General features: G+C 39.9%; 1 protein-coding gene across 5 annotated transcripts in view; it reads right to left on the bottom strand.

The window, feature by feature from the left end:
• The window catches only part of NOL4 (nucleolar protein 4), a 217,871-nt gene that overhangs the window by 127,893 nt on the left and 70,198 nt on the right, over positions 1–19,780 (bottom strand). The window lies entirely within an intron of this gene.

The following is a 19,780-nucleotide window of genomic DNA, read 5'->3' on the forward strand; positions in this document are numbered from 1 at the left end:
ATTGAATAAAACATTCTTACATAAATAGACAGGAGAGACAAAACTATCACTATTTATATCTGTGCAATGTACTCATATACCTCTGCTAACCATGTCTGCAATACAACAGGAAGACCACAAAGAACAGGGCTAGGTATATTGCTAGACCTCCAGTGCTTGTTGAACTATATATCCCAGCATGCTTTGCTTGTTATATGTAGCCAATACGTTCAGAAACCTAAGTATTCATATTAAATGTGAACATTTTCCTTTTGCACTGACACTGGAATTATAATTTAAACACAATCAATGATCTTGGAGCTTATATTACATGCAAACTATTATCAGAGGATGCCAGCTGGACATGGAGGATTCAGGTATCTGCCTAAATTATTTATTAAATGTAAACTTGGCATGAAGTATGTGTTAATATATACTGAGACTATGTTACCAGCCTAATCCTTATGCACATGTGTGGATGACAAAAGCACAATGATTTGATATATTTGTTAAAACACAATCAGAGCAGCCGGGCAGCACACTGTCCCTGCCTGTCACTGCCGAACGGACCTGCACATAGTGTGCAGCCGTCGGCAGCAAGCCCCCGCTAGGGGGGGCTATTGCCCCGATCGCCCCCCCTTTGGATCCGCCACTGGTACAAATAAGCTATCAAGTATTTGTGTGCTACATGAAAAAACAGTCCCTATTTAACTTATGTGCAAAATAGAATACTAATTTGCACCCCTTGCATTGTAACATGGTTTTGTCCAGGAGACTGAAATAAGAAGTTTCTTAAGTTAAAATCCTTAATGAATCAGGCCCTAGATCCATAATCCGCCCCGACCAATTCCCAGATCTGCCCAGCCACTGCCCTAACTCACTAGTCAATATCACCAAGGGGCATCTTTAGAGTTAGGGCAGCCCCATTCCCTTACTAATGGGTGACTTGGCTGGTGTTGAGGCTTTTATTTTTCACCCAAAATACCAAAGGTTTACCGCTGGCGATGCCTTCCCCATGTTTTTGCATAATTTTGCTCAATGAGGGGTAGGGCCATGGGGACGTGAATAGCACCCATCTAGGCTTGATGACATGAATTGTGTAATCAAGACCCCGCTCTCTTTACAAGAAGAAGAACTGGAATGTGGAAGGGTGGCCAAAGTTTGTGAGTCTCCCGAACTGCCCCAATTCCTATAGCAGAAAACCAGCTTGCTTGACTGAATCGTGCTCATGTTCTTTGCACAGTCATCCACTTACAGTATAGCCCAATGTCCATAATAAAATGCTGTTGACTGAGACCTACAGTGCAGAGAGCTGCCTCTTGGCTTTTTGGTAGGGACCCTGTTTGCATTGTGTAGGGGCATATAGTTTAAGGGGGCAGGTGGACTTACCCTTTAAATACCCATTATCAATTTCTATGGTAAATGCAAAAAAAGCAAAATGAGAAGTACATAGATGTGACTAAGCCCAAATAATTCAATCTCACATGTATGGAATGTTTTGGTGAATGCACAAAAAAATGCATTTAAATTTTAATGCATTTTTGTTTTATTCTACTGAACACAGCAAGACTACAAGCAGTAACCATTTTTTTTCTTTTCCTTTTAAAACCCATATGTTCATGATGTATGTTCTCTGGTCTGCCTGTTCCTGGTAGGTTGCATAAAACTAGGTTAACATAAACATCTGTGCTTGCAAAATAACTGGATTTAGTCAATGAAATAATGTAATTTTCTTCTGATGGTGTTATTAGGTAATTTCCTTTGTGCTTTTGTCATTGCCTTTGGCATTATTAAGTTAAGTACTCATGACCTTTTTATTGTGGTTGTTACGGATATTGTATATAAAGGTATGCACAATATTCAGATAAAATATTAAGACATTACTGATTGGATGGTTGATTTTACATAGCCATCTACAATTTACTTACATCCTCTAAGTACCAGTGTGACTGTCTGCCAGTGTGACATGATACACCAGTTTAGGTTTCCCATTACAAGCAGTGATACCACATAGTGGACTAGTATGTCAGCATTGACTGGGATGTATACATTTTATAACAAAGGCTGACAATATTTAATTTCCAGGAGGTAGATTTAAATTAAGTATTCTCTGTACAGCTAGTTATTACATTTCCCCTCTTTACACATTACTATTTCACATTACTATAAAGTATTTGATCATCTGCAGCAAAACACATTTTAGATTTTTATTTTCATTTTTTTTTTTTTTTAAATATGTTTATTGAGTTATTTTTAGGGATACAAAAAATAAAAGGGAAGGAAAGGGTGTACAGAGTCCAATCAGGACCAATGGTAATCTGTTAATAAATATCTTTGTATATAAACAACATTTAAGCATTATTCACAAATAAACATATATATCAATAATAAACAATATTGTAAAGAGGAGATAAAATAAAAGTAGGTAATTTAAGAAAATGAGAGAGGAGGGAGGAGGAAGAAGAGGTCACACTAAGGGGTATATTTACTAAACTGCAGGTTTGAAAAGGTGAAGATGTTGCCTATAGCATTCAATCAGATTCCAGTTATCATTTGCTTAGTACATTCTACAAAATGACAGCTAGAATCTGATTGGTTGCTATGGGGATCATCTCCACTTTTTTTGAACCCGCAGTTTAGTAACTATCCCCCCTAAGTCTGTTCTTGAAAGAAAAATGCTGCGCATATTTACAGCAGTGGTTGGTACTTGCCATAACACTTAAACTCTGGAGCACAGCATTCATAGTGCAGAACAATGCCATGTTCCTGGGGCTAATATGCATTGGCGTACAAAGTGCCATTGTGCCACTACCCTCAGGGCAAGAGTTTATGGGATGCCTAAAACAATGTATGCGCAACTTAACGTCACACATTCAGTGTCTTTATTTTCACCACGGTGTCCCCATATTGAGTACTGACTCTCACATGGAGGGACAACAGCTTACTTGTGAATCTGCTGGCTGCTGCTCCTCCTATGTGGTCTATGATATCACAGACCAGCGCCACATTCACAATAAGAGAAAACGCAGCCCCGGCCTTGCTCCACATAAGGTAAGAAACAGTGAGGTGCGGTGCCCAAGGGGAGGTGCCAGGGTGCCCAGGGCACATGAGCAGGCCCTGACTACCCTAAAGAAGAAGTATTAACTAAATACCCAATATTCTCTTTCTAGGTGGCTGTATAAAAACAAAATAAAATTGGTTCCTTTATGTGGTGTTTTTTCTTCAGCTTTCTGTATTTTGCGGATATTTTAGTTTAGAGTTTTACTATTTGGTCCCTGCATCTTCGGAGTACGGTTACTTGTGCCAGACAAACAAGCTTGCACCTGCCAATGATGTTATGTGTTGGCACTATTGTATGCATCTCTAATCCTTTACTGCTAATACAGCAGAGCTGCTAAGAGAATTGGGACTTTTATTTATTATGCATTACTTTCATTTCTAACAATTTAGAATAAACAGTTTGGAGTAATGAAAACAGATAGTTGTGTGGAAACATCCAAAGAGTCTGTATGGTTTTGTTTTTCACCCCAGGTCTCAGGTTTTCTTGAGTCCTTATGGTTATAGCACCTTATCAGGAGCATAATACTGTAATATCTATAGTAAAGCTGTAATAATTCATTTACGCAGTGTGATTACTGTATATTTGTTTACTGTTTTATGGCACATGAACATGTGCGATATTATGTTTGATATAAAAGCGGGGAATACCAGTATCTATGGATTTTTTTCAGATACGTTCCATACACATATGTGCCGACTGGCTTTAACCTTGTAGTGTAAGGTAGTCCAATAAAAGCCTGTGTCTAGTTTATTTGTGTTTGTGCAGGTTTGTACCTATGGCTACTACAAACATTCACAAATATTAAACTTGAGATTTTCTACCATGTCCATTTTCTATGCTTCTGAGTGCAGACTATTGTTATCTGTTATCAGTCATTTCCATTTGAGGAGATGCTAAGTACAGTGTCTTTCAATGCTAAGTACAGTTGTCCTTCAATGTCTGCTGTGTGTAGGATAATATTTCCATCCACGATCACATCTTTATCTCCTATATCTCCAGTTCTGAAATGTTCCCACAGATATCTAAGAATGGTGATATTTTATATACCGGGTAAGCCAACTTGTATTTTAGATTTTGTGGTGCTTTAATATAAAGTGTTGTTTTACAATCTATCAAACTGAGCACACCTAGGAGCTTTGCAATAGTTGGCACCTACTGGTTCTTCCTTGGTAAGAGTGAGCTACTATTTACTGTATAAAGTAAATTACTCATACTTGCCAACTCCCCCGGAATGTGAGGGAGACCGCTGGATTCCGGGTAGGTCTCCCGGACTCCCGGGAGAGTATGGCAGCCTCCCGCATCTGCCTCCTTCCTAGTGAAGTGGGCGGAATTAGATCTAAAATGCCGCGATTCCCTGGCACTGTCCCCCACTGTAAAATTACGCATTTGTGTCATTACGTCACAGGGGCCGAGCCAAAATGACACAATTTTCTGAGCCTCGCCCCCCACACGCCCACTTAGTGGAGTAAAGGTTTTTGTTGGAGCAGTTATATATAGCATGACAGCAGAACTGAGACACATTGAGGTGCGTTGAATAAAAACAAAGTATGTTATTTATGCAATAAAAGATTTTGTTGAGGGCTTCAAGTGACTGCCATAGATTCAGATTAATTGTTTATGTGTGATTCAAAAAACTGAGTTCCCATCACGAGATCCCAAACTTATCAATTATAACAAAAAGTGGTACATACTATTTAATACATTTTTATATATAAAAAAAAAGTTGTCAGTGATTTAGAGGCTATACAGTATAAACAAGAGGACAAAAACAAAACTCAATTACATTAAGCATGATACGTGCATAACAAATAAAAACATATATTTGCTTGTCCAGATCTAAAACAATTAAACACAGCGAAATAACCAGTTATAACACGATCTGAGTGCATTATTGGTATATTCATTTCCCACAAAAAACATATTCTTGCTCTCTCAGACCAACAACTACAATTAGTTAACTTATTTTTTTTAGTACAAATACAATCAAAGCTATTTTCTCTCCAAACTGTGTTCCATTAGACCACATAATAGTACAGAGATCATTCATACACAAACAGTACAAAGGTACACTTGTCCCCCTGTCTTCTGCTTGGTAACAGATTCTACACTTTATTAATGTTGACACTGCAAATACTGCACACAAATTGCGCCTGAAATGTTCCCGTTATCAAGAATTGGTACTTCCAGATTTCTCAATAAACATTAAAAACATAATGAGCAAATGCTAAATTAACTTAATCAGATAAGAGGGAGGGCTAAATAAAATATATTACTTTTTTTTAGTAATGTCCTTCCTATCCTGACTCCCGAGGGAGGATCATAGTGCATTGTAACAAAAGGTAAATTGCTAATGTTGCTATGGCAATATTCTCTTTGATGAAACACTGAGGTGAAGGACACCATGGTCTGAAATAGACCAGAACATCTCAGCCTTATTTCTGTTGGATAGACTGAAAACCCTATTTAGTACATATCATCATCATCATCATATATATATATATATATATATATATATATATATATATATATATATATATATAATAGCGCCACTGATTCCGCAGCGCTGTACAGAGAACTCATTCACATCAGTCCCTGCCCCATTGGAGCTTACAGTCTAAATTCCCTAACATACAGAGAGAGAGAGAGAGAGAGAGAGACTAGGGTCAATTTTGATAGCAGCCAATTAACCTACTAGTATGTTTTTGGAATGTGGGACGAAACCGGAGCTCCGTGAGGAAACCCAAGCAAACAGGGGGGGAACATACAAACTCCACACAGATAAGGCCATGGTTGGGAATTGAACTCATGACCCCAGTGCTGTGAGGCAGAAGTGCTAACCACTAAGCCACCGTGCTACCCATATGTCATGCTTAGGTGATTATGCCCACTAGATTTGGTGTTTTGTGGGTAATGTGTGCTTAAGATAGAATGTAGGAAGTATCAGCTGGTTAAAGTCATAATTATCGAACATCTTGAGGGCATGAAACACAGAAATCACCCTAGTAACATTAATGTTACTCATACTTTAAAGTTATCAGTGCCAGGTGCATACACAGTATTAGTACCAAGTGTCTACACAGTATCAGTGCCAGTTACAAATCCAATATCAGTGCCAGGTGCCTATACAGTATCAGTGCCATATAGAAATCCAGTATCAGTGCCAAATGCCTATACAGTATGTGTGTCAGGTGCCTATACAGTATCAGGGCCAGATACAAATCCAGTATCAATGCCGGATGCCTATACAGTATTACTGCCAGATGCCTATACAGGATAAGTATCAGGTGCCTATACATTATCAGTGCCTGGTGCCTATACAGTATCAGTGCCAGATACAAATACAGTATCAGTGCCAGGTGCCTATACAGTATCAGTGCCAGATACAAATCCAGTATCAGTGCCAGGTGCCTATACAGTATCAGTGCCAGATACAAATCCAGTATCAGTGCCAGGTACCTATACTGTATCAGTGCCAGATACAAATAAAATATCACTGCCGGGTGTCTATACAGTATCAGTCCCAGATACAAATACAGTATCAGTGTCGGGTGCCTATACAGTATCAGTGCCATATACAAATACAGAATCAGTGTCGGGTGCCTATACAGTATCAGTGCCTGGCAGTGGCGGATCCAGGGGGGGGGCGATCGCCCCCCCTAGCAGGGGCTTGCTGCCGGCGGCTGCACACTGTGCAGGTCCGTTCAGCAGTGACAGTGTGCTGCCTGGCTGCTCTGATTGTGTTTTAAACACAATCAGAGCAGCGGGGCAGCACACTGTCACTGCCGAGCGGACCTGCACATACTGTGCAGCCGCCGGCAGCCTTAGAAATTAGAAAGGGGGCGGGGCCTAAATCACCCCCCCCTAAAATCGCCCGGGGTATAGCAAAAGTCTGGATCCGCCCCTGGTGCCTGGTGCCTGATGCCTATACAGTATCAGTGCCAGATACAAATACAGTATCAGTGTCGGGTGCCTATACAGTATCAGTGCCAGATACAAATCCAGTATCAGTGTCGGGTGCCTATACAGTATCAGTGCCTGGTGCATACATTGTATCAGATTCAAAGCCACACTGGAAAATGCCAGGAGCATTATACATTAGATACAATATATTTTCGCTGTGTGTCTTCCAACAAATATATTACAAATAAATTATACACTGCGACTTCCTGAACAAATACTTGAAAGTATTACCCTGTAGCACTCACACATGTGCATCACATTCACAATCACTTCTCTATTACTATAGAACATTTTCTTTTTACACAACTTAATGTCAGGTCAAAAACAGGCAACCGTGTAAGTCACTGAAGCTATCAGGAGTAATAATGAGGAAGGATTACCTGCTACACATACAGGCAGCATGGATCCTTTTCATGTTTGTCAAAGGTAAAGGGAGCATAGAACTTCAGTACAGAACTCTATTGTGGAATATGTGGAACACCTGTTAAAGTGTTATAAATGTGTGAAAAGAGTAGACTAGCAACAAATGTATTTATTGATAGAGGGTGCTAGTGGTATGAGGGGAAGGAAGGTATACATTTGCTTATAAGAGGTCAGTCAGTAAAGGAAATTGGGGCATTACTATTACTAAGCATTTATTTGCACGGCACAACAATACTCTGCAGCACCAGACAAGGTGGAAAACAGCATGTACATAAAACATGACACAAAGACATAGGAAGGTACAAGTAAGTGGTAGCACTAGAGGCAGCTGTCATCAATGGACACACAATGCATCTCCTGCTGTATAAATACTGCTTTTCCAAGTTTCTGCAAGACTTATTTTTTGACCATGCAATACCTGCAAGACTTTGGTACAAATATCAGATACTGAGTCAGCCACAGGACTTGTGTAATGTACGTGCCCCCTATTTAAGTTATGAATTGGCAGTCCTAGTGTACAAGTTTTTTACAACCTATTTGCTTCTGAAGAATCCCTGAGGACATATTACTAACAAAGCCAAAAGAGGTCATGTCCTGGAAAAAGTGAATATTTGGTAACCATAGCCCAGATTCTCTACAATTATTGTCCACTGAAACAGAATAAAACAGGGATAACAAAAATTGCATTCAGTTTTATTGATAGGGTATCTTTCACTATAATTAGTTGTTATAGCTACCTGCTTTAAAGGATAACTCCACCCAAAATTAAAAATGTAGTCTTAGACGGAGAACAAACAGTAAACTCCCCTTGCCCCCCAAAAACTGAGCTATTATCTGCTACTCTCCATTTCCTGGGGGGTATATTTACTAAATTGTGGGTTTGAAAAATTGGATATGTTGTCTATAGCAACCAATCAGATTCTAGTTATCATTTATTTAGTATAGTCTACAAAATGACAGCTGGAATCTGATTGGTTGCTATAGGCAACATCTCCACTTTTTCACACCCACAGTTTAGTAAATATTGGAGCAGGGAGAAGAGTAGAGTATGGTGTAGGACTGTTAGACTGATCAAGGACCCCGGCAGTTCCGGTGTACGGAGGACAGCGGGTAAATAAGGACACTGGTTTTATCTTTAGCCCTTGGTGCTCCACCTAAAACTAATTTCTGCAGTTCTTCTACAATGTAATAGTACATGTAGGGTGACGCTTATAGCAAACTTCCCAAATGTCCCATATATCACAAGGTAAACAAGATTAGCTGTAGGCGAATGGAGTGTTGCGTAATAGTATATGGCTGTGATCACAACAAAACTGGGGTGTGGATGAATGGATCAGAGCAAGGTTCCGGCAGATAAGGAAGAAAGGTATTTTTTGCCCCAATGTTTATTTTGATAGGTTGAAAGCTAGTTTAAAGCATGTTGTGGATAAATACGTTTATCAGCTAATAGCTGATAAATGTGGCGATGAATGATGGGGAGTTTAGGTCACTGTGACATAGGAGGAGTTTGGGATTACCAGGGTAACTAATGGTTACTAATGATAAATAAATGAACACTCGTGTTATTTTTCTACTTATAACAGCTATACAAATTGTTCGCTGTTTTCTTAAAATACAACAACAAAATGTTCTTTCTGTTGTTCAAAGGAGAACGAAGATCAGTTCAATACGCGCTTCCTGGGAGATTATCTACAAAACAAGACAATGTGTCTCCTCAAGGAAACGATTCTGTGGAATTGTGCAACAGTGTTTATTTGCAGTTGTTGTGTGCAGGACATAGAGTGAATAATCAGGGGTGACAATATATGGCAGCACCAGAAAGCATTTAATCAGTTTGCTGAAGCACCCATTGCTGACCTGTGGCACAGTATCTCTGACTGACACTAAATAACGTGCTGTGCTATTATTTCATTTTCCATCCAGGATACATTCATCATTGAAATGCCTGGGTAGAAGTGAGCCTTTTTACACCAGACATTATGCACAAATAAGAAAAATGATAAATGCACTAAATTAAATTGGAGCAGAAAATATTGTGCTATGAGAAACTAACAGTATGGCAATATCCATCTAGTGGAGGCTAGTGGCATTTCAATAGGATTTATACAGGCTCGAGAAAATGAATGATAAAGTCAAATGTTATATTTTTATTTCAATATTAATTTGCTTAAACATTTTTCCCCTAATACCCTTATTTAGTTTAAGGTGCAAAGTTCTACAAGCTGCCAAAATAGGGTGTGTCTTGGTGCACTACTCACTCCAGCAGAACAGTCAACACTGGAATCCTTCCATCCTGAATATAGTTTGGAATGGAACCTCTGTACCCTCCTGTCTATTCAAATGAGCAAGTATTCTTCATGTTTCTGGTGCACCTAACCATGTTTTCATAAAGCTGTTATTAATAAAGTTTACACTTACTTCTTTGCTACAGTTTGAGGAGGATTTGAGAGAAATGAGGGGAAGCTGCAGAGGTAGTATTGGGGCTCTATTTATCAAACTCACAAAAGACCTATCTCAGGCAAAAACAGGTATCTATCAAAGGGTCATCTATTTAAAAGAAACAGACACCACATGCCCTTTACGCATATTTGCCAACTCTTGGCATTAGCTTTTCCAGGAGGTCCGAGGGGCAGGTGGGCATGTGGGGGCGGGGCTCAGATAATCGCATCATTGGCCCCGCCCCCTAAACGGCATAGCCATTTTTAACTGCAGGGGCCACGATGACGCGGCAATTGCGCCACTAAGCCCCGCCCCTTCATTTTACCTTACTGAGCTGACGGAATCCGGGAAGTTGTCCTTCTCTCCCGGACATACCGGTAGAGTAGGCGATTATGCCTTTACGTTGATCATAGTTGCCAACTCTCCCAGATTGTCTGGGAGACTCCCGAATTCCCCTGTATCTGCCCACTTCCTAGTGAAGTGGGCAGCATTAGAGCCACCATGACGTTATTCCCCAGAATAGCGTCAATATGGCCCCGGCCCCGTCTGCGTAGGCATCATTACATCGCCGGGGCAGGGCCAAAATGATGCAATTAATCGAGCCCCGCCCCCTCCGCGCATAGCACCCACCTCTCCTCATGGACAGCAGTAGCCAAAAGTTGGCAAGTATGCCACTCAAACCCCTCACTTACCCCAAAACACCCCTCAGATCCCTCAAAACACCCCCACATAATCTGGTATCTGAATGTGGCTTCTATAAATGCCACCTGAACAAACATACAAAGCATATCTTTACAAGGAATACTACATAAACTATACACATAGTATACAAAGTACACTTGCACTTGGCAGCATGCCTTTACATAGTCACAAACTCCCTTGATGGCTCTGAGTTCCCTTATGAAGTACTGTTAGCCCAAATATTTTGTTTCAGTTATATAAATGTTGAGAAAAGAGCCAAATATAGATTATGAAACAATCACACTTTTCTCTCAAACTACGCTGTTCTCTGTAGCAACTATCTACACACTGCAATAGTGGCTCCAACTGCAGAAGAAAATAGCCATTATTTGTATTTTCCCAGAAAGTGGCCTTCCTCAGTAGCCTATTGATCTTCTGGCAGCAGCTGTTCTCAGCCCCAGCAGCAGTTTTCCTATAAGACAACTTGCAATAGCAATTATTGGCAGGCTCATCAATAGTGAGCACAAAACAGTATGTGCCTGTAGAAACACTATCTTTCAGGTGAATAAAAACAATTTATTACATACATAGCAATATAGTGAGTGTGTTTTCTACACAAAAAAGTCAGTGAATAAGCTACTCCTAGGACACAGCTAGAATTATAAAATCAGCAAATAAGATATAAAGCAGAAACCACTAGTATTTGCAACTATATATTATATATATAATACTATTAGTGTGCTTTGTGCTCAACTGTATTCCAATGCTGTGAAAAAACATGCCAACACAGACGAATCTGCACCACTGTAAGCAAACTGTTATATTTTTCATGTGCCTTTATCCTAAAATAGGATATTGAGACTGTTATACTTAACCTGCTGTCATAACCTGATTGCAAGCAGAAAGGCTGCTTGTCCTCTTACTTCAGACTGGATGAGGGTGTTGGATTGCATTCTTCATTTCAGGTAAATAGTAAAATAAAAGGGAGAATTTAAAAATAGTTGTTCAACCCTGGGTATCTTAAACCGATTTGTTTTATACCAGTTTTTTTTAAACCAATCAAGTAAAATCCTGTTTCGTGTGTGCTTTGAATTACATAGCAGCACCTATGTGCATTGGCTTGTGGAACAATATGGTACCATTTAGGGAGGAGCAGAAATAGGTCAATGGGAGCTGGGCAATATGACGGCATTGATATGGCGTAGGCTCATGGCTACACCTTGTTTTCAAAAGCAGCGCAAGAACAAGATTTCATTTGACAGCTATATTACTGAAAAGAGATAAAGGGGCGCTCCTTGTTGTCCGGGGGGATGCACAGCCATTTCCACTTCGCAAAAACACTTGAATATTGCACCAGCTCTGAGCTAGCGGCGATCAGGTCTTGTCCTATACTTTTAATGCAACACATTAGAACATTCCAAGTGCATTCAGAGAAGAAGTACATTTCTAGGTGCACACTTGTGCCATATGTAATCATGATTGTGGTTTCTGATTGGACTTAACACACCCCACTCCGTATCACACAGCCCCAGTTTTCAAGCAGAGATTTTAGAGGAATCCATCACATACCCAGCTTTAAATGTGTCTGCTGCATGTTGATTATATTTGCCTAATACTGGTGGTGCCACTTCTTAGATTGATGTATAGAAAGAATGACCACCATTCTTTATAATGTTCTCAGAATAATTGTTTAACTATGTTAAAAAGAAATTATTGTATCTTCAGGAAAAAGAAGTGTACTTGAGACAATGAGCATTACCAATAAATTAACAAAGTACATTTGAAATTATAATTATTAATTGCTGTTACTCCAACACCAAACTTTAACCGGTATGTTGAAGTTTTCTGATACATTGACAAGGCTGGTTGCCTCTAGGTGGAAGGGAGACATTCTGGGCTTTATCGCTCTTAATGAGTGTAATGTTGCAACAGACTCAGAATGGATCCCCTACACCTGTGTTACATACTAATTAAGTAAGCAGTGGCATAGCTAAAGCTCCTAGCCAAAATGTAAACTAATGCCCCTCTGACAACTCCCAACCATATGTCATGGTTCAGGGGTTAGGATCATAGATTTGCCTAGTTTGGCACAACCCCTAGTGAGGCGCGGAGTCCAACGGGGAGACGGTATTCACCAGGGTCTACCACAAGGTGGTTTGGTCTTAGCTGCGTCTATCCTGCAGGTCGCGGCCCTCACTAAGAGTACCAGGCGAAACCCTTGAGGGAATATACAGAAATGGTCTGTGGTTGCAGGTAGCACAGGAGAGGGGGAACACCCTGGGAGGCAAGAGTCTGCGGGTAGTAGGTACGATCTGGACGCAGGTTAAACTGAAGGAGGAACAGTCTGCGAACTGCAGGGTTACCACTGGGGTGGTGGAGAATGCAGAGAGGTATAACAATTGTGGACGTCCGCTAACACAGGAATACAGGTAAAGCTGAATGAGGAAAAGTCTGCGGACTGCAGGATTACTACTTGTAACAAAGGCGAAGAAGGGAGCAAGGTCCAGCACATAAAGGACAGGCACCGAGCGTCTGAAGGAGGTGCCTTTGAAAGTTGGAGCCAAAATGAGCCAGCCAATGCGAAGAGAGCAAAGGGAATGAATATATCGGGTCTGCACATGCGCAGACCTGAAAGGAAGATGGCGCCCGGCCAGGACTGAGCACAACAGTCAGCTGAAACCAGGTAAGTGCGCCGGGCACCAGGTGCGCAGCCCGAATACCCCGCATGTGACACCATACTTGCCTACATTTTATACCTCAGGATCACCTGGAGAGGAGGTCCAATGGACAAGTGCGTGGGGCTACCTCCCTCTCTGCACAAGAAAGAAAAACAGGATCTGGGAGGGTGGAATACTCTCCTGGGAGTCCAAGAGAAGTCCCTAAAATTAAACAGTCTCAGGTATATTTCAGGAGAGGAGGCAAGTTGCTCCCAAATGTTAAAAACAAATACTGCTTTCACAAACAGCATACCCATTACGCCTATCTGACACCTAGACCCTCGCAGAAGGAAATCTGCCTCCTTTGTCTTGTCTTCCATGTACGATTTCAGTTACACTTCCTGCTACTCTGCAACTATCAAGGGACTCACTCGGCTTGTTTGGTAGATGTCGGAGACTTTCTAGTCCTGAATTCTTAAGAGAACATTGTGTTGTGACATCATCCCTCAGTGCTCCTGATTTAGAAACCCTCCTGTAATTGATAAACATGCTGTGCTTGTTCTTCCGTGGTAACAAGGAGGGAGAAAGTAACAAGCAGTCCAGAGCTTGCATGAACTTCACAGCTGGCCCCCCAGGGACTCTGGACCTGTTTTTGGTTGCTATCCCAACTAGCCCTATTGAGAGGCAACTGTCAGCAAGTTCATTTAAACATGATGGAACTAAACACAGTTATACTCTAGAAATATGATGAAATTAGAGAAAAAAATATAACATGTTATATAAATAGACAAATAAGTGGTATAATGCCATGCCGATCTGCTCAATTCACTATACTCCTCTACCCGGCACTATGCCATGTAAATCAGCACTTTTGGCAGATATGCAGTAAGTATTTGAAAATACTTATCCCTCTGAATCCAATGGCTTATATCAGTCAGTTTAATAAACTTGTAATAGTTGTGTTAAGAAATTGGGCAATAAAAGTGCAAAAACAAATGCAAGATATGAATCAGCCAACCACACGTTTTATTTGCTGTTTTTATTGCAATCCTTCGGGCGAGCAGTGGGACATTAGAACCATGACATAATCATGACAAGTGGTTATCATAATGCATTTTAAATGATGACTCATGCCGGACATTAAATGTGCATAGGAGACTATTTAAGACGTCAGCATGAATGCCCTCCAGGGGCAGATATTATGTGTGCTGAATACCGATCAACGAATAAGATCCTTACAAAAAAGTATTTAATGTATGAAACATTCGGATGAATACTTTATGATCACACAGAGAGGTTAAATCAATCAAGTATGGAAGCGAACAACTTTTTCACTACAATATATATACTATATCTAAATAGTAAGCCACTAACATTTTCTGTGATATTAGAAAGGGGGATCTGAATGGTTATTGTTCACTAATGAAAAGCAAGTGCAGACACTTGAGACTTGGAGCTGGGATTATTTAAGGTGGTATGACGCTCCAAACACCAAAGTGAGTATTATATGAATTAGACGTATAGAGTAGCTACACCTCTACCACAATTAGGATTATTAAGTAATATACATTATAGTATTCATTCACAACAAACAGGGATTGTCTTTAGCATACAAAGATAACTCACAATGAAGCCATTGCATCTATGAATAATCTGGAATCAATGTCAGTAGCCCCTCCAAGCATGTCAGCCTACCAGCAAAGCCAATATAAATAAACGATACTATACATTGCTTCACCACACCAGATTTTTACAAATAGTCTAAACACAAATATTTTTTTGCTACAGGGTCTTTAGAATGTACTCCATAAATATTACCCAGCTTTTGCTATGTTATCCCATACTGTTGATCTCGGTCAGCACTACTATTCTCATAAATTGGCATCTCAATAATTTTAGAATGATGGTCTTACTAAAAATGCTATATTCAAAAACTACTCTGTCTAGGGACCTTCTGTTCCCTCTACCACTGAGTCTTGTATATTTCCTAAATGTACTTTAACATGTTTATATGATGTCCTTCTTTCCCTTACCTACTCCGAGCTTCATGTAAGACCCATAGATTGTAAGCTTGGGAGCAGGGCCTTCTCACCTCTTTGTCTGTTTTATCCAGTTTGTTTATTACTTTACTATGTTTTTCCCCAATTGTAAAGCTCTACGGAATATGTTGGCGCTATATAAATAAATGTTGATGATGATGATGACCTTCCTTGGGTCTTTCTTAGGAAGCCAATGTTTGTAGAACTATGAGATAACCATGCCTCTAAACAGTGGCTTCATGCAGACAAGATTTTGAGCAGCTCTCTAAATTAAGCTTGTTGATTTTGACAAAGTTATGCTCAAGCTGGAATATTAAAATTTGGCCCAAGTGTTGTAGACCACTGACATATAAAGTTCTTCATTGTCTATCCATTGTTAACTGTTCAATATCGAAAGAGGAAAACACAAAATTTGAGAAATGTGCTCATTTGCAGTTTAAGGCAGTACAGAAAGCATTTGATATTTAATTAAAATAAATGTAGCATCAGAAAACTGGAATAAACATCACTTACTACATAATACACAAAAATCAAAACTCTGCCAGGGATTTCACTGTTTTCCAGTACTTTAAAGATGGGTACAGACAATTTAGTGATTTATTTTCATGTACTTCACCTTTACCAGTATACTCTATTGCATTAGTACCGTGTGTTAACGCTGGATAAATAAGTTTTGCTGCATTCTAAAATTTTAGATGCTGTTTTGAAATTTTAAATTACGGAAAAAAAATAATTCCTCCTACTTTTAATGTCCTCTCTAGGAGTTAGCAGGAAAAGCGGATGCACAAAAGAGTTGGAGGGCCTCTGACTGGGGAAGGGGGACTGTTATTTCACCACTTTTACTGGGCGGTAGTGCAGCATTAATGCAATACAGTTTTTATGTAAAACAAAGCTTACTTTTTTCTTTTCTATTATCCAGACCAATGGAAAGCACTTGTGTATTGCCACTTGTTGTGTAACTACAAGCTCCACTGTGGAAGGCATTGAGAGGCTTGTAATTTCAAACTGGTGAAATATAACAAGTGGCAAAATAGTGGTTTGCTGGACTAAATGACATGCCCGGCCTACCTCTCCCATTAAGCTTCATCAAAAATGTTCCACTGCTCAAAGATGTAGTGTTTTGGGATGACTGCTTGCTAGACTTAATATAGTCAATCTGGTCTATGGAAACGGAGGTTTCAAGCGTAAAGATCAGCCATCAACCCACATGACAATCAGGAGACAGGAATATGGGCTGTCCTGATTGGTAGAACACAGAGGAAGTAAAGCAGAAGTGCAGTGGCAGTCAGTACGTTACCATTTAAATATGAAACTGGTCTATTTGCTATATTGTAAACCACTGCGTTCCTCTGGGGGTTTAGTAGTGGCAGTGAGGAGGCTGATTACTATGCTACATGCTGTTGTGCTGCAACTTATTGTAGTGCACAGAGCAATGCATCAGCAAGTCAGCAGCGGGCCGGGCTAGACAGATGGGCCAAGAAAAATGCCCTCTGTCCCTTTACTAAATCAGACTGTCTATGAGTCAAGATAGCTTACTTTTTATGCAAATAACAGAAGAGATTTTCAGCGTATGTACAACGTGTAAGAATCTAGCTGACTGTATGTGGAGAAGATGGAGAGGAATACAAACACACAAATCAGACAGTTCTCTATGTGATTTTTCAGCAACACCTTTGTGGTTTCAGGTGTGGATGTCAGAGCCACTTTCATTTAGAACCATGTGTGCTGTTATTTTCCTGGTGAACAGACATTAGTGCTTCTGGCAGGAAAGTGAATGAGGAAATAAAATAAATAAATAGAGGGTGATTTATCATGCTCCAATATCAGTTCTTCAGCTCATTGACTTGTATGGCAGTTGTGGACAGAAAGGCCATATTAAAGTAATAATGGAGATGATGAATTACCCACAGAGAAACAGAAAGATACAAAGAGGAATACATGATAGGTTTAGCACAATTTATGTACACAAGAGGTGCATTCAAATACAAGTGCCCTTTACCACGCATAAAAGATATATATACCATGCAAAACACAATACTTTCTTTGGTCTTTAGACCTTTAACTAGGACACAGATCAGAATGGCACTAAGTTCGTTAATGGATTTATTTGAACAACTCTTTTTTATTTTTTAGCGTTCATGTAAACTCAGAGTTGCCCTTAGACGTCTTGTACATCATGGGCAGGGTCAGGGACACTAACTGAAGTGGCCCTATAGAGGTGTCTTTAACCATTCCAATGCAATTGGAATTGTGCCCCTTCCATCCCTTACAAAAATAGTCCATCATTTGTATTAGTGCTTGCACAACAAAAAATCCATTTACAGAGAAAAAACCTTTCAATTAATTTCTTACATCTTGGCGCCTAAAATCTGCTTCCTGAGACAGCTGCCTCATTGTGTCTCCTTGTAAGCTCACCCATATACATAAAAGCAGGTAATAGAGTCTGTCATTTGTTCCTGCCAGCCTTATACCCCTTTCACACATGGACCCCGGAATAACACAGGTCGTGTGTAATACCCTGCATATCACAGGTATCACAAGTATATTACTGTATGCACTTATTCAGAAAACTACAGTTCCCCAGAGTGTCTCTGGGAAGTTAAATGCAAATTGCATATGCTATTTTGGAATAGGCAAACTGGAGTGAATGAACTAGAAGGTTCCAGGAGATGCTTGGGAAAAAGAGGAGGAGCCAATAACGGACTGGCTAATGAGAGAAGTGATTTGTGACTGCTGGCTGAGCTAATGCAGGATCTTCCCACCAAAAGGCACTGAATGAAGAACCTTTGCAGTATAGGAAGAGACCTAACTTGCCACTGCCCATGAGATGTCAGCAAGACTCATATGAAGACAGATAAGTTTCTTTTGCTTTGCTATATTGAAGTAATTTAAGTGAGACCTCAAACGGTGTTATTAAAACCTCTGACCAGGACTGTAATATGCTATTGTGAGGTGTTATTGCACTGGCTAAAGGAAAAGTTTGTTCCAGACAAATGTGCTGTGTTTAAAGTTATTTGCAAGCTGACTGAAACTGCCTAAAATAGTTGCTGATGAGAGAATTGCGAGTTGTTTAACCCTACAGTTGCTAGGAGAGAGCTGCTTAGTCCATTAGATGGATTGCTAAGTGGACACTGTCCTTTACACTGGAAGTCATTTATTGTGCAGACTTGCTGTTGTTTACGGAGCTCAGGAGTCACACATGCATCAAGTTGACTACTGATTTCACCTTGTACAAGTAAATAAGCTTCATGTGTCAGCTGAAACTACACTTAAACTTGTGGATTATAATTTACCCCCTTGGGTTTTGAATATCGTAAAGTGAAGTAGAAAGCATCTAACCTGAACCAGTTGAATTACTCCTTGTTGCATCTCTACTGATTTATGTGTGATAAGTGTGATCTGTATAATTGCACTAAAAGTATTGTGATTGATTGGTCTATATTATCTGCTCCCGCAGCATTTAATGTAATGGTCTAATTAGCTTGTAGCAACCATTTGTTTCCTAAAGTATCTACCCAGTGAAATCCATCCAAGTTTAAAGTGGGATATATTTATTCAGTGGCCTATGTGTTGTGTCAATTTATGTTTGCATATTGTTGAACCAAGATTCCTAAAAATGTTATCTATTTTGTGACATGTTGAATACTATTGCAGGTTGATGGAATAGTGCTATTCTTTTCTAAACTACAGCTACTTATCTGCTGCTGTGGTAAAACCTTATGCCACAAGCAAAGAGAATAAACTCACGAGTTTATGCAGTTTTAGCCCGTGTTACTTGTTTTATTCCAACACCTCTGGGTGATCCTTTGCCTCTCTTTCATACCACCGGGCCTGTAGAATCCTTCCTTACACTACTTTTAGGGTGCCAACCACCTGTCCCGTTACAGTGTGTCTGTGTGAATGAGGCAACCCAGTTTATACATCCCGGATCCACGACTCTGGTCACAACCAGGGTTCTTCCCGTGTTGGAGCTGGATACGGTGATGTTTGAAAGGTGTTCCCGGATTATTTGACCCAGGTTCAGTTAAAAGCAGCTCATTGTAGGGTCTCAACTTGAAAATGCAGGGCAGACACAGGTCCAGTGTGAAAGGCGGCGACCCGGATATATCCAGGACCAAAGTGCAGTGTGAATGGTTGCAACACTCGTTGAAACCATGTTCATTATCCCGTGTCTGACATGGGATATTGGTGAGAAAGGGGTATTACTTTGCAGTTATCTCATTCAGTCCCTTTCTACTTCTAAACAGTGAAATATACATATCCTTACTTTCCGTTCTAATGACAACACTGTAATATTACATGGGGATGACTGATACCCTTTAATAAATAAGTACACATAGCTCACCCTTCGTGGTCAAATCTATAGTGCTTGGTAACGAAAGCTTATAACATAACATAAAACAATTAAGTAACTGTAAGTAGTGGTTTCTTATATATAAAACATTAACCATAAATGATCCTGAAAGAAATATAAACCAAGTGATGATCAGTTTGGTTGCCATCCAACCATGTGCTGGTCTAGAATGATCTATCTTCATTTG

The sequence above is a fragment of the Mixophyes fleayi genome, chromosome 5 (genome assembly GCF_038048845.1).
Source record: "Mixophyes fleayi isolate aMixFle1 chromosome 5, aMixFle1.hap1, whole genome shotgun sequence".
Taxonomy (NCBI): Eukaryota; Metazoa; Chordata; class Amphibia; order Anura; family Limnodynastidae; genus Mixophyes; species Mixophyes fleayi.